Consider the following 10,879-nt stretch of genomic DNA (forward strand, 5'->3'; position numbering starts at 1 on the left):
CACCTAACCCATTGCGTGAAGTGATCCCTTCTCTATTTGATGTGTCACAATCATCTTTCTTTTTCCACGTCTTATTCATCTCTTCTCTAATGTGTTCAACATTTTTCTTCCCTTTTCCTTTATCAAATCCATACAATTTTGCCTTTCATTTTGTTGGACAATATCTACTAATATGACCAATTCTCAAACAATTGAAACATGTGGTTTGACTTAACCACCATTGTTAATTACCTCTGAAATGTGTCCTAGTGCAATTTTTAGGAACATGTCCATATTCTTGACAATAATGACAACTATATCTTGTATTATAATCCTAGTTATAAAGAGTTGCCATTTTTTCTTACCTTGTTTTCCTACTTGATGACCACATGGATTTGGATCTACATTCAAAAGTTCTATGTCCATACTTCTAACAAATGTAGCAATATCCTTCAAATCTTTGTATATGCATGGTCCTAGTTCTACATTTGTGTGCATGATGACCTTGCTTGTTACACGTATGATAATGAATAATTTTCTTATGCTTGACACTATGATTTTTAGTTTTTCTCCTCCACACATTAGCGGTATGTCATTTCTTACCACAATTATGAAAAATAGTTTTGGAGTTCTTACCTTTTTTGTTCATTTCTTCCACACTTTCAGATGATTCTCCTATTTCAGTGCTTGTGTATCCCAATCCAGATGTATCATTAATGGATTGAGGGGATCTCAATAATTGCTCAAAGTGTTTGATGGCTTCATTTGACTTATTGAAACTTTCAAAGAATTTCTTTTCTCTCTTTAGGTCACTCTGCAAGTGTTCATTCTACAACTTCAATGTAGTTATCTCAATGTCTTTGGCATTTAACTCATAATAGGAATTCATCATTTCGCTTAGAGTATCCAATTACATATTGGAAATCTTGGTTAGCTCTACTAACTTCTCTTCCAGTCTGTTGTTCAAGATTCTTTTGTCTTCTTCAATCATGGCTTTTTCTTCTGTAGCTCTCCTTTTTTGTTTAGTTACCTCCAAGAATAGTATTGCTTATGATTGTTGCTTTAACTTGAGATTTCTAATTTCCTCAACTTGTACTCAATTCTTTTCCATTAGATCCACAATTTTTTAATCAAATTCATTGGAGTCACCATTGGAAAATAACTTGGTATTGTCAATCTCTTTGTATTGTGTGTCATTTTCTACAATATCAATTTCTTTCCTTCTCTTCAAGAACTTCTTTAATTCTTTTATTGCTTCATCCAATTAATGTAGAATGAGTTGTATCTAAATTCCTTGATTTTCAATAATACTTCCCAATTTGTAGACTTCCATTTCAAGATCTTTTCTAAAAGATGCAAAGCTTCTATTTCAAATAATTAGGATTTGATACCAATTGTTGGAATTAATTAGGAAAGGTGAACTTCTAAGAGGGGGGTGGGTTTGGATCAATGATTCAAAATTGGACCCATAAAATTTTCACCATATATTGATCTCATACATTCAACAGATAAACTAAAATAAAATGTAAAGTATATGCATCTATATCATGTAAACATAAAAGCACTCACACACATAACACTAGATATGATTACCCAGAAACCCTTCAAGTGAGAAGGTAAAACTAGGGTGGGGATGATAGCCACAAATCTTCATTGGTGTAGCAATAAAGTTTATCCAATGAAGGTTATCCTATTTGACCATGAAACATGATCTACTCTGTGAAAGGTCTGCCTTATTAAAGGCTTACAAAGACAGTTAGGTCTCACCTTGTTAAAGAATTTCAATGAAATGTGCCTTGTTAGAGGACTTTAACTTAGAACTAAGTAAGCACCCTATCAAAGGATCTCATACAGTCTGTTAGAACTAGTTTGTTAAGAAACTTGACTGAAATTGCCAATTAAACTATCTGAGCATAGATTATGTAATTGGCACTTGCTTTCCTAATAAAAGATCACCTCTGAACAATGTCTTCTTGATCCTTCTTGATTAGATGTCTCAGTTTATATCCTTTTCTCTATCCTTTTTTCTTCTCTAACTAACTCTACAATTCACTCTCTATTCATAACTTCTAAGTCATCATGAATGCTCTATTTGTGCATGCAAACCATCCTCCTAACTCCTTCAATACCTCACACATTCTCATTGAAAGTTTAGGATTTGTCCTCCTTAAGAAGACTTGGTGACTTAGGGTTTGGTATGAATCCATGGCTAAGATTCATCCATTTTTCCAATCAAACTTTCCCATTTTCTAATTGGCTACATGTAATTGCATAGGGAATTCAAATATAGATTCATCCAGGTTATCTCCAAAATATTGAAATCTAATCTTAAGTCAGCTCAAAAATAGTTTACATAGTTGTTTGTGCTATCATAGACAAATATGTCGAAACTATTTCACATGGCATCTAAAGTCTATGATTCTTGACATGTACTAATCTTTATATTGGGACTCAATATCTATATTACTTGGCATCCAATGTTTACTTGGCTCTTGTGTCACTCGACATAGTCTGTCTACTTAGCACTTGAGTAACTTGGCACATGAGTGTGTCGGCACTCACTATAGCTCGACTTGCTCTAATATTTACATATTGGGCTCAGCATGTATTATTAGTTTGGCATGAACTAAGTAAGTAGCTTAATTGTGTTGACACTCACTTGTCAAAACCAATCTAAGATTAACAATAAAAGGATACTTTGAGTTGTTCATCAAATAATTTGGATTCAATCATAAAAATATGAATTTCTAATAACTCTAGTGTTTTATTATTAAGATATGAATAACATAAAATATGGTTGTAATGCTTCAAAAAAATTGCATAAATATTTTTAGAAGCGTCCCTTTATTTGTGAGAGGGTACTATTTTTAGAGCTTATGAATCCATATATAGTGATTTAGGGATTTAAGTATTAGGTTTTAATGTTCCAAACATTTTGTTAACTTTATTACGTACATCTATTTGAAATGTTATGGATATCATTGGCATAGATAAATGCACATCGAAAATAAATTATTGGCCCAAATATTGAATGATAGGTTATATAAAGAACAAGAGGAAACTATATAGATTATAAAAAATACTAATAAAATGTCATAAGGCTTCAATGAGAAACATTAAATAAAACAAAGATCACATATTAATATGTGACTACATAAAAAATAAATTATATTCTAAATTGCTCTTAGAATTGCTTGTGTTTTAGGAGTGCATATATGATATTCCTCTAGTAGCATTAGTAACCAAATAAAGTTTGTTTAGAAACAAAAATTTGAATGTAAAAAGTATGAAAATAGGAACAAATATAAATGTAGAAAGGTAAAAAATCAATATAGCCAGAGAGAGGAAAAATCAGCATCCTTACTTATTTTATCAATATTTGTGAAGTTGTTGGTGAAGTCCCTATCTTATGTATAGAATCACAAAGTAAAGGTTGATTTGAATGTATGATAAAAGTTCTGTAAGGAAATATGAAGAAAAATTATTCCTTATTATTACCATATAATATTAAATATTTTGAATATTATCTTAAGGATACCTAAAAAATAAGAGCATTTTAAATAGAACAAGAAATGCAACCAACTTTAAAGTAGTCATATCTTTGTTTTTGTTCATCAGTTTAAAAAAAGGTGTGATATATATACCTAAACAATATTGAGTTAGAGTCTAGAGGCAATTTCATTGGTGGAATAATCTCAATTTAAAAAATATCATTCCATTAAATCTTGCATAAGTTTAAGTAATTAGTTATAGATTCTATCCACCTTTTTTTATTATTTAACTAATTAATTGAGAATTTCATCTTATATCTCCATAATTGTGTGTTAGTAAAAGCCCATTTTTATGATATGTGACTATAGACCATGTAGAATACACCTAGTTACATAATTTTGTAATATTTATTAAATAAATTGAAAATCACATTATAATATTAAGTGGAAGGATATTACTATTACCATCCTCTGAAGTTGTAAAATATAATTAATATGAAGGAGGACCATTATGTTTGGAACTTCAATTGATGAAACCTAAACAATATTAAGTTGTGTTTTTTGATTGACAAAGTAGAAGTCATATCTAAATTGTGGGGGAAAAAAGTCATTTATTCATCTAATCAACTGATTCAATACAAGTTTTAGTCTATTGGTACATATTCAATGCTAAAAATTTGATGTTAAATCATGATTAACATCAATGAACACATTTTTATTGAATTGAATTGCAAATCATTCACACAAAATATGCTTTCATTTATAAATATTTGTAAAGATTAACCAAAGCTAATTTCTAGACAAAATTGATTATCTGTTTTGCATTATTAAATGAGCCTTCAATGGCTGTCGTCTTCAAGAAAGATTTTTTGTTAAAATATTGTTTTACATACAAGCTAATGTTGAACTTATAGTGTGGATTTGGGGAGAAGAGATGATCTCATATCTCAAGCATCTAAAGTCAATGGAAAGTTTCCCAATAGTCCATCCAATCTAAATTAGTTAGTTTCTAACTTCAGAGGTGAGGGCTTAGCTCTAATAGAAATCATTGTGTTGTACATGGTAATATATCATTGAATACCATCTTTTAATTATTGTACTCATGTTAAATTTGTGTTCTCACTATCTAGAATCATTGAGAAATGGTTCAAGGGGACTATTAATGATGAGAAATTCTTAAGTTGGTGTTCCTATGTCAAATGAATGAAAGGAAGTTTAATTCTTTTTCTTGTGAATAAAATTGATTTTATTTTATCTTAGGAAAAATATATAGGAAGAGGGCGAATCATTGAAGCATTATTAAGAAACAAAATGCTAATAAATATAATTGTAAAAAAGGATTTGTACTTTTCAAGATATATTAGTGAATGTCAAACAATGGGTTGCCTATAATTTCTTCAACAATAAGTATGGACATGGATCAACAAGTACACAATTGATCTTTGTTCTTTAATTATTTGGAAAGATGCCATATCTAGGGCTCATGATCTCAAATATTGATTTTCATAGTGTGTGCCATTGTGCCATAATTGTAAGGATTGCTAAAAATAATTGATTGATAATTCTTCTATCTTAAGTATGGACATGGATCACAAAGTACAAAATTACATATATTGTGGTGGTATCAAATTCACATCCAACATCTTATGAATTAGTCACCAATGGAGAATTTTGGAGTAATAATCAAAGCTAAATAATTTTTATCATATTAAATGTGTATAGCAGAAGACAATCCAAATAGGAGGATAATTTACATGTATACAAAATAATTATAAAATAGTAAATGTATGAAAGTCTTGTGAAGAGTCAACTTATGTATTATAAAAGCAATTCAACCATCTTATTGTGAAGTAAATGCCCTACACATTTTCTTGTCTATTTTTATTTGGTTTCTATTAAAACATTTATTGTCTACAATAACACATTTAAATAAACTATATACAATTGTTGGTTTATCTCTCTGTAAATGTATTAATGTGAAAAGGGAATACAAAATAATATGCTCAACAAAATAACCAAAAATATTTAATGCTTTGAGTAATGCTAAGTGAGCCAAATCTAAGATTTTGATTTATAATTTCATTTATTCTATAAGTTATTATTATTATTAAAGATCAATTGACTTTACCAAAGTTTGTACATTGTGAAAAAAATTAATTACTTTTTATTGGGTAAAAGTGATATTATTATATAATAATGCTAAATAAATTATAAATAATATAGACAAACATTTACATAGTGATAATATTCAATGGAATAATAGCTAAATAAATTTTTATATTTTATAACAAGTGTCATGTAGTAGTGTTCATTACTTTCCAATAATATTGTAATAGAAGTAATAACTAGAAATCACACCATAAGGGTGCAATAGGTATGTGCTGAGCTATCATTTTGTATGATGCTTGATGGTAGGAATCCTTTTAAAATCCTATCTTGAAAAGATAATATAGGATCAATTCCAAGGTTTCGGGCAATCTTGCAACCTACTGGAATCTCCTCAATTCAAGATAAATGTATTTGTTCACAAGGAGGCCTTTGCTAGTTTAAACAATTCAGATAAGATGTAGAATATACTTGCTATTTCAAAAGAATAAAACATGCAAATGTTGGAATTGACAAGTGGGAAGATTTACTTCTCAGAGGGGGGCTAAACCAAAAGTAACTAACTTTAACATTTTTAAATCCCATTACTGAAACCATTTACATGCATCTAATTCATCTAATGTAGATGAAAGTAAAGACATGCATGAAAATAGATAACACACAAATTTGGTAACCCAAAAGCCCTCAAGAATGAGAAGGTAAAACTAAGGTGGGGATGACACCCACAAAATATCATTGCAACAATGTGTAACTATTCAAGGTTACAATGTTTCACTAGTTCCAGTAGTTTGCCCTATGAAAGGCTTGTCGTGTTAAAGACTTTACACCCTATCAGAAGTGACCTAGTTAAAGGATTTCATTTCCCTACTAAAAGTAGGTTTGGTTAAAGGACTTTAGTACTTGGAATGCCACCCTGTTAAAGGATTTACCAATGGCTGCTTGGCCAACCTAAGTCCATAGGATTTCCATAGCTAATACAATTGCTAGAGAGTATTAGAATGCTTTTGACTTAATAGCTTTGCAATCTTTAATTGCTGATTCCATATCCTTGTTCTACTCTTGCTAGTCTGATCCTTGATTGATTTGATATGTCACTCTACTAGATTATAATATTATGTTTGTGAACAACTTGATTTTGTTATGCTATAGTATTCTTCACTAAGTCTTTTAAACTCCCGTCTAAATTTCTCTATAGTTCATGATAAACTTCTCTCATCCGTGCATACAATAGTGTTTCATCCTCCTTTTAGAGATTGTGAAGACTCAAGGTTAGGTATGAATCTATGATCCATATTCATTCTTCATTTCTTTCTCAATTCATGCACTTTTCCTATTGGTTGTATGCCTTCTCCATTTTTCTTATTGGCTGCATGTTGATTACATAGGTAATGTAAAAGATTCATTCTTATCTTCAGGATCCTTTGAGATTCATCCTATGTTGGCTCCAAAAATGGTTTACATCTGAGTTTATGAAGGCACAAACTCATATGCTAATTCTATGTTACTCGACACTTACTAGCTATTGATGCTCGACACATATAGGAAAACTTTCTCACTCAGCTCCTATAGTAATTATGTTTCACTTGGCATCTATAGTGACTCGACATCTATACTTTGGTTGACACTTGAACATAGCTTGGCACCTCAAGATTACTTGACACCTATTGAATTTTTTTGGCTCGGCATACATTGTAGCTCAACTTTTGTATTATACTCGGCATCACCTGAAGAATTGGTTAAGTGCGTTGACACTCAAATGTTAAAACCAATCTGAGACTAACAATCTCCCCCTTTGACATGAGTGGCAAAAACACTTAACTAGACATTATAAATCTAATCTTTATGAGTATACTTCATATTCTATTCAAAACTTCAAAACTTGTTCAAAATTTTTGTATACCTCAAAATTTTTTAATTCCCCCTGAGTTTATGTGCCATTTCCATTCCTCTAGAAAAATTCATGTGCTAAATTTGTCTCATGCTGATATATCTAATACTCTTTGCCTTGTTTGTACTCTACATCTATTTGAATCCTATTTTTGCTTCTTGTACTTTCTATTCCATGCTCAAAATTTGAATATTGCCTGTAAATCATTATATCTCCCCCTTTCTAATCACATAATGCAATCTACAAATATCTCCCCTTGAATATCTCTCCACCTTTTATTATTTCTCCCCCTTTTTGACACTTGTGTCAAAGGGTCCTAAGGGTGAATAAAGTACTTTGCCAAAAAAAAATTATTGACCTCCATAATTATCTTAAGAGAAGCATCCCAATTGTTCAATGCTTTTTCCAATGACTCATGCTGGATGGTTGTCTTTCCTGCAAGATGTACAAGACCTTCCAAAGTAGAAAGATTAGGATCTTTCTATAGAACATTCTCTACATAAGCTTGTTCTTTATGGAGTACTTCCAGATGTGGGGTAATGTAAGATTGAATTTGCATCAATTTGTCTTTGATGTTGGCCCCTTCTACTATCCATATAACTAACTCTTTCTATGTGTGAAGTGTAGTTTCCAAATGCTTCACTCTAAGCTGGATCTTTTGGTAGCTAAGTGCTAGAAATCTTTAGATTTGACTACAAGCTGAGTGCTTGTTTCTTGTGTGAAATATGAGGAATTGTACAACTTGGTGTACAATGAGAATATATTCTCAAGTACTTTCTTCACTTTTTCAATGTTCTTTGCCAATTCAACTTGTGAAAGCATTATTTCACTTGTTATTTTCTCATTTTCTTTCATCTAAAACTTATTTTCTGACCATTCTAATAATTTGACATTAGTTTCTAGGTCCTCATTGTGTACCTGATCCACAATGTTGGACAATTGCTCCATGATGGGCTAGGTTTCATTAGGTACTTGCAAGCTAAATGCATCAAGAAATATGTCCTTGATTTCCACTAGTGCTTGCTTCTACCTATACTCATTTCTAAGTATCTCTTGTCTCTTCCTCCTCTCTAGTGTCTCTTGAACTTCATTTATCTGCTATAGGTTCATGGTTCTTAAGTCATAACTAGGTATGACTATTTCTTCATCAAGTGTAGGGTCTCCATAGTGAAGTACCCTTGCAACCTTGGTAGTGCTTGAATCTGGTGCTGAAATCTACAATGGGACTACATCAATGCTTGGCTTCTTGTTTGAAGTCCCTAAGGTAGGCAAGTTTACAAATGTCTGTATTGCCTCTTGTTCCTTAAGATTTATCTCCTCTTCTTTCTCCTCTTGTCTACTACCTTGATCAATGATGATAATTTGTGGAGGTGCACCTTGGGTTTATGCTTTAGGAACATCTTTCCCTATGTGTTCCTTTGCTTGCACCTTAGCAATTGTTGTCACTTTTATTGTAGAATCAATTTTAGAAATTTTTTTCTTGTTCTTCTTGCTCTTTGGGTTGATATATTGTAGCTATGAGAGATTGTGAGGATTTTTCTTGTGTTCTTTCTTTCTCCCTTGTTATCTCCGCTATAGCTTTTTGTAGCAAATCAACACTCACCAAAATTGGATTTGTACAAAGTTGCACTTGTAATGTATATTGGTGAAGGACCTTTTTGAGATACTGTACAATTAAATGATTGATGTTTTGACTTGAGGTGTAAGGAACATCCTGTATAGTTACTGTTTCTACAAGAGTTGTGTGTGGAGGACCTAATGGTGGTAGTTGGGTGTCATGGACACTCTGTTTAGATTTTTTTTCCTTAGTTGTTGCCTCTTCACCATGTGTTGTCTCCACTATCTCTTTTTCTTTCTCTTTTTCTCCTTCATCCTTTTCTTGCTCTCTTTCTTCCTCTTTCTCATAATCTTCTTCGTCTTCATCATTTCTACCCTCAAATGGGTCTTCTTGTCCTTCCTTCATAGTTTTCAAACCATATATGAATTTCCACATTTGTGTGGACTTTTGGACGACATCTTCTATTTGGTTTTGCAAAATTTTAAAGGCTCTATATTTGGGTGCAAATTTTCTCTCATGCTTCTTACTAGCCTTTTTTATTGGACCTTTAGTAAGGTCTGGCATTACATGAGCCAATGTAGACTCTCTTATTTATTTCTCCATTTTAAGATAGTAATGCTACTTATTCTCAACTAATGAGCTTAGCTCCTTAGGCACTAAATTATCTAGTTTAAGTGGGGTGGTGTTGAACTTAGCCATCATAGTGTAGATAGCCTCTTCCACTATGTTCTAATGTTCCTTTGACAACTTTTGAATTCAATGGTCTTTAGACTAGTTAAATTAGAATTGTCTCTAATATTAGTACAAATGCTTTCCAATTTAGATGTGGTTGAATGGCTTACCAATCTAAATTGATCTTCATCAAACTCTATCCTCTCTTCATCTGATTCTAGAGTGCAACATGATTTCTTCTTTTCTTCTTTTGTATAGGTCTTCCTTGATCTATTTCCTTTTTTTTCTCCTACACCCTTGCCCCTTGAGTTGTAGCCCTTGTGTCTACCCTTGTAGTTGGCTTAGTTGGGCTTGGATTTGTTTGTTTCTTCTTTCCCTTGGGCTATGGAATTGGTTTTTTATTAGCTTTCCTTTTCTTTAGCTCAACCTTTCCTACTTGGCACCTTCTTCTTCATCTACTCCCATACCTTGGGTTAAGACAAGTGGCCCTTGATCTTTCTCTTCTTCATCACCCTTAGCATCTTCACCTTCTTCTTCTACTTCCTCTACAATGCCTACCCCAAAATTGGCTTTCAACTTCTTTACAATCTTGTCTTTCTTCTTCAAATTGTAGGTAGTCTTCAACTTCATATCCACTTTAGATCTCACCATGTCATAGGTTCCAAAATGTGGTGCATACTAGTTGATCTCCTCTACAAGTAGTGTAGTTATTGCTATTAATGCTTCATCAATGTTTATTTCATACCCAAGAGGTCTCAACCGTCTCACTCTTGATATGGCCACTTGTATGTATAGTCTATATCTAAAAGAAAACATACATCATTTACATGTTTCTCTACTAAGGAAACTAGAATTCTGAGCCTTTCCTTCATTGTCTTCTTAAAGTCCTCAAAATAACTAGTCATCAAGGTTTCAAAATTAGCTCCCATCTACTCTATGTATACATTGACTTGAGCTATTATTGTTCTATAATTTCTCCATGCAATTTTTCCAAAAGAAGGAAATTCATTCCAAACATAAAAGAAAATAAATATCAAAATGGCTCCAAATTTGCATTGGGCTCCCCCAGCTCTTCTAATTGCTGCTAGATTTTCATTGATCTATTGCAGTTGCAATTTTGCAAGATCATAGGTATGATCTTTCTTCAACAATTTGTATTCTACATCCACTGCAATGCAAGTCACA

The sequence above is a fragment of the Cupressus sempervirens genome, chromosome 9 (genome assembly GCF_028749045.1).
Source record: "Cupressus sempervirens isolate cs-2001-9-10 chromosome 9, ASM2874904v1, whole genome shotgun sequence".
NCBI classification, from domain to species: domain Eukaryota; kingdom Viridiplantae; phylum Streptophyta; class Pinopsida; order Cupressales; family Cupressaceae; genus Cupressus; species Cupressus sempervirens.